The sequence below is a fragment of the Helianthus annuus genome, chromosome 13 (assembly GCF_002127325.2).
Source record: "Helianthus annuus cultivar XRQ/B chromosome 13, HanXRQr2.0-SUNRISE, whole genome shotgun sequence".
NCBI classification, from domain to species: Eukaryota; Viridiplantae; Streptophyta; class Magnoliopsida; order Asterales; family Asteraceae; genus Helianthus; species Helianthus annuus.
In genome coordinates this window covers 18,808,342-18,814,756 of record NC_035445.2, presented here as the reverse complement: position 1 = coordinate 18,814,756, position 6,415 = coordinate 18,808,342, and positions in this window count along the sequence as shown.

The window sequence follows — 6,415 nt, the reverse complement described above, 5'->3', positions numbered from 1 at the left end:
GTAGTTAACTTATGAGGGGGTCAAAGAGTTTGGATCCCCGCCATTCAATACCTATGGGCATTGAAGGAGATCCTACTAAATTTGACCCAGGTCCCTTGCAGGACCTCTAAACGCTGAACAAGGGCAAGACCCTTACCAAACCGTTCCCTTAACCCCGACCAGGTAGCCAACATACCTCCATATAGACCGTGGAGATATGAATGGTGAAAATCTTTTATTTTATATAGACAGTAAAATAATGCCAAGACACCACGGACAAACGATAAGGAAAGATCACCTTCAACATAAACAACTAGTTATTAAAGTCATTAATACAAAACCAAATAAAAAGTGCAAAAGATTAAAAATAAAAAGTATTATACTAAACACTTGTCTTCACCAAGTGATGTAAGAGACTTAGGCAAACATGGCCTTGATTGTCAAGAACTCTTACGATCAATCTTGGATCCCGAGACGACTCACACACTCTATGATGGACAATGGATGATGGTGGTGGATGATGGTGGCTGGGCACGGCCCCGTGTCCGCTGGACACGCCCCCGTGCCCGTCTGACACTCTCTCTCTTCATTAATTGTAATTCACAATTACAATTAATGCGCCTGGTGTACTTTCGCCACGCCCCCGTGCTCACCGGACATGGCCCCGTGGTGGGCAATAGAAGCTTCTATAAGTTTGTCTTTTCTGCTGCTTCTTGGGCACGGCCCCGTGCTGGCTGAGCACGGGGCGTGTTCAGTCTTCTGACTTCTCTTTTCTGCTTGGGAGGATGCCGTTGAGGGGTCGGGCAATCCACTTTTGTTCCTTTTCTTGTATTTATGTTAGATTTAGCTGTCTTTTTGCTTCTTTTGTGAATTTGAGCTCATTTCATCCTGAAATTACAAAAGGAAGACAAAAACACTCTTTTTCCAACATTAGTACTTAAAAAGGGTTAGTTTTATGCCTCATTTGATGTAATTTATATGTTGCATTTTACACACATCAAATACCCCCACACTTGAACTTTTGCTTGTCCTCAAGCAAAACTCTTTAATATGTGGCTTACACTCCCAAATGGAATGGGTAGAAGAGAAGGTTTTTGGCTTGTCATAGAGTGTCGGGAATCCAAGATCTTTTTGGGTTTTATTTTTATTTATTTACAATCCTATTCGTTATGATTTATTTAGAACGTTTCATAAGGGAAATTACTTATTTGGGCATAACATGCCTTTTTAAAATTTCATTTATATACAAGTTCACATACCTCACGGGGGATCACTCAACACTCGGCCGAAGGTGTATTTTTAGTGAATCACTCGAGAGCGGTATGGAACTTATTCCTGCCATAAGCTTGCCAAGCAATCAATCCTCCTCCTTTTTAACTTTATACCTTTGTAAATATCAAGAGGGCTTTTTGGGTGAAGGGTTAGGCTTGGGCTAAAGGTGGGTGGTTGGGTTAGTGGTTAGTAAAAGGGCGAAAAGCGTAAAAAGCGTCGGTTTTCGTAAAACACTTTGTTTTAGTGACTTTTTATTTCGAAGTATTTCTCCAAACAAGCTTTTTGTTTTAATAGCTTTGTTTGTTTATTTCAAACTTCATCATTTTTTTAAGTCACACGAAAAACCGAGCTTGTTACTAAAATAAAGGGTGAAAATAAAAAGGGTTTTTGGTGGGTGAAAAGGTTTTAGGGTAAAGAAATGAAAGGTTTAGGCTCAAAGGGGTTAACTAGGGGGGTTTTGGGTAGGTGGTAAAAAAAATTGAAAAATAATGGTGTAGAAAGAAAAATGGTTAGTCCTAATGCCTCCATCATTTACTTACTTGGGTTTAAGTTGGTAAGGACCGGGAATGAATCGTCGTGGCAAGTTCTAGAGTCGTAAGAACCAAGCGGCTATTCACACAAGAAACGAAAAATGAGCATTTAGTCGAAAGATGTAAATTTGTATGCTCAATAAAGGCTCAAAACTCACTTTTGTGGGAATGGGTTTTTATGTGATCAAGTATATATAATCAAATTTTAACTAAGCTTGTCATGCCGTTTCATAATTTTCTTATGTTGGTTCTTGTTATCACGACGCTCTCAGTTGTAAATTTGTAAAAATATAACCTTATTAATCTTAGGATTCCAAACTTAAACTTTAGACAAGTAAAAAAATGAAAATTTTTTGAAAAAATTTGGGGTGTTTAGCTGTTCCAATAGAGTTTTGTGTAAGGCTTGTTATTAGGACTTGCAAAATTTCAAGGTTTTAGCTTCCCCCCCCCCCACACTTAAATTACACATTGTCCTCAATGTGTCCCAAAAATAAATTTTTAGGTTGATTGGATGTGTAATGTGGTGTTAAAAAGCAAAAATTTATGTTACTGGCAGTCTGGACACGGCCCCATGGGGACCGGACACGGCCCCGTGTTCAGGTGCCAGTAACAAAAATTAAAGAAAAGAGACAGAAGCCTGGACACGGGGGCGTGTCTGGTGAACACGGCCCGTGTCCAGTTACCTGAACTGGGCATTTTACTGCAGGGGGTTCAGCACGGGGCCGTGTTGGTTGGACACGGCCCGTGTTGAGCCTTCTGTAATGGAGAAATTTATGTCGGGTTGCCTTGTTCTTGTGCATGGGGCCATTTTTCTCGTTCCCTTTTTCATCCTTTACCACTATGAGTGTGTTTTATTATGAACCATCAAACTTTAAAAACCATCATTTCATTGCAACCATAGAGAGACCTTACATTAAACTAAATATAAAAACAAGGAAATATTAAACCATGGAGTTCTAGCCCATACTTTATTTTAATTAGAAAATTTCCAAGAAGCTACTAATCTTGGTTTAGACAAGGCCTTTTAGAACTCCTTCTTCCGGGTGTGACTTTCCTCACATGTCCGCGAGCCACTCCTCCACCTCCCTTGGGAGGAGAAAAGAAGGCTCATTGGCATTAGTTTGAGGAGTTTCGATTTCCACCGGGATCTCTTGTTGGTGCTCTACGGGAGGTTCCGCCGGAAAGTCTTCCCACCCGGTAGGGTTGTTAATCCCGAGTGCCAGGTTCCAATCCTGTTGTGGAAGGACTGGTTCCATCGGGGGTGCTACAAGAATATTTAACCTCTGGTGCAAGAGGTTAATTTCTTGGAAGCTGCTTTCAAGTCCCACCGTAAGATCGTTAATACGGTCGATTAGGACCTCCTCTACTGACGTCATTTCGTCGAGAGCCTCCCTTAATGCTATCACATAGTGCACAAGCGTAGCTTCAACGGAGGGCCTCCTTCCTCTTCGGCTGTTTGATGAATGCACGGAAGATGTTTCGCTGCTTTCACTTGACATTCTACGAAAAATAAACTGAAAAATAGTTTATTTGATGAAACAGTGTCTGGACACGGCCCCGTGCTCATTGAGCACGGCCCCGTGTTCATCTTTCTGCAGAATTTTGAAGCAAGGAAACTTGAAGTTTTAAGTTATTTTCTGGACTTGTGGGATCTTTCTAAACATTAATAACTTAAAACAATGTTACATAACATATTTTTACCAAGATTCCTTGAACAAAACTCATTAATCCCTACCACAAAGTTTGAAGAATTCAAACTTTTAATGGTAGTACTTAGAGAAAGATGGAGAAGAAGGAAATGGCTAGAAGAGGAAAGGACAAGATGGGTTGTTGGAACCTTCTTTTAGACTTACCTAGGATAGTTGAGAGAAGATTCCTTCAAATCTCTGTCCCAAGTTGGTCCAAATGTGCAGAATTCTTGGCTGCATTTATAGAAAACGACAGCATCCTGGACACGGCCCCGTGTTCGTTGGACACGGCCCCGTGTGCAGGTGGAGTTCTGACACAGTTTGTCCGTATTCTGACGTACTGATCAGAAGGGAATCTTTTGGTGGACACGGGGGCGTGTTGGCTGGATACGGCCCCGTGTCGAGGGACTATTTTATGAAGTTGTCTAGTTTTTTTCAAGGAAATTACCAGTATCGGGTGGCTCTTGATTGGTTGGAACAACCCCAAGGTGCCTAAGATACCTTAATTGTCCTAGACTAAGGCGAGAACGCAAGAGGTTGTCGGTGAGGGTAATTCCTATTTTCATTCTAGGTGGACAAGTCCAACCCTTTCCCGGGCTCTCGTTAAAGAAGGTGTATGCCGAATCGCTCAGGTCTATGTATGCACCGAACGAAGTCGATGGAGAGTCCTTCACGGCACAATCGGCACAGGGACGACTACCGTCCAAGTCTTCGCTAGGTATGAAGGTATTTTTGGGAGCAACGAGTTTGTCGGAATGCGGTTCCAACATTTCTTCATGGTCATCGTCTTGGGGAGGATCAATAAAATCTTTCCTAAGTTCTTTTGACCAATTTAGAAGTAGCTCTTCTAGTTGAAATAACTCGTCAAGGAGCATTTCCCCTAGAATATCTGGCTGGGCGCGTTCGAGGGAGAGATAGTGCTTATTTTTACTTTCGCCCCTCTTAAGGTTATAAGGAATTGGTGGGTCTATGTAGTGGAGCCTATAATTTAGAAAGTAATATTTTAATTCTTCATGTTCGCCTCCACATAATTGACACCACGTACCATAAGAGTGCCGAAAGTAAAAAGAATTACTATCACTCATGTTTATGTCAGAAATTACCAACCGCCGGGATCTAACGGTTCTGTTTTCAGTAAGTGAATCTTGGGCACGGGGGCGCGTTGAGTGAGCACGGCCCCGTGTTCAGCTTACTGTCTGACTTAAAACAGGATTGCCAGTTCCAATGATTGAGCACGGGGGCGTGTTCAACGGGCACGACCCGTGCTGAGCTCTGCAGAAGCTGAAAAACTAAGAAAATCCTAAAAAATTAAAAAGAAAAATAAAAATATGATTAGGCCGTTGATTCCTAACTTTCTTAAAATCCTTGTGTCCCCGGCAGCGGCGCAAAAAACTTGATGTGCGTGTAGTGTAATATAATTTAGATGTATATTTTAAGCCCTTTTTACAATTTTAGCCAAGTTTTAAATTTATAAAACACGATATTTACTAACACTAAACACACATATGGGCAAGTGCACCCATCGTGGACGTAGTATAGTGTTGGTAAGATACCGAGGTCGTCCAAGGACACAAGAGCTTTTAGTACCAGTTTATCCTAAACGTCTAATCAAATCAAAAAGTTAGAAAAGGTTTTTAAACTAAGAAAATAAAAACTAACTAAATGCTGAAAAATAAAATAAAATAAAAACAGATAGACAAGATGAATCACTTGGATCCGACTCGTGTATTAGTATAATCTTTGATTATTTTCGCACTTTTGCACTTGTTTAAGAGATTATCTTAGTTATTGTAGTAGGCCCCTCTTTTGAAGGTGACGTTACCCTCAACCCAGTCGTTTGAGTCAGCAAGGATATAATCCTAAAGGGTTGGATTATTGGAAGATAATGAATTAAGTTATTAATGCAAATTATAGTAGGCCCCGCTTTTGGCGGTGACGTTACCCTCGGCTAAGTAGTCTGAGTCAGTAGGGATACAGTCCTAAATAGCCAGGTTATAGTATTAATAGTAGTTAACTTATGAGGGGGTCAAAGAGTTTGGATCCCCGCCATCCAATACCTATGGGCATTGAAGGAGATCCTACTAAATTTGACCCAGGTCCCTTGCAGGACCTCTAAACGCTGAACAAGGGCAAGACCCTTACCAAACCGTTCCCTTAACCCCCGACCAGGTAGCCAACATACCTCCATATAGACCGTGGAGATATGAATGGTGAAAATCTTTTATTTTATATAGACAGTAAAATAATGCCAAGACACCACGGACAAACGATAAGGAAAGATCACCTTCAACATAAGCAACTAGTTATTAAAGTCATTAATACAAAACCAAATAAAAAGTGCAAAAGATTAAAAATAAAAAGTATTATACTAAACACTTGTCTTCACCAAGTGATGTAAGAGACTTAGGCAAACATGGCCTTGATTGTCAAGAACTCTTACGATCAATCTTGGATCCCGAGACGACTCACACACTCTATGATGGACAATGGATGATGGTGGTGGATGATGGTGTTATGGTGGTGGTGGGTGGTGGATGAAGTGTGAGAGAGGTGGTGTGCCAAGGGATGAGTTGAAATGAAACCAAGCACTCCTATTTATTGGCTGAACAGAAGGCTGGGCACGGCCCCCTGTCCACTGGACACGCCCCCGTGCCCGTCTGACACTCTCTCTTCATTAATTGTAATTCGCAATTACAATTAATGCGCCTGCTGTACTTTCGCCACGCCCCCGTGCTCACTGGACACGGCCCCGTGGTGGGCAATAGAAGCTTCTATAGGTTTGTCTTTTCTGCTGCTTCTTGGGCACGGCCCCGTGCTGGCTGAGCACGGGGCGTGTTCAGTCTTCTGACTTCTCTTTTCTGCTTGGGAGGATGCCGTTGAGGGGTCGGGCAATCCACTTTTGTTCCTTTTCTTGTATTTATGTTAGATTTAGCTGTCTTTTTGCTT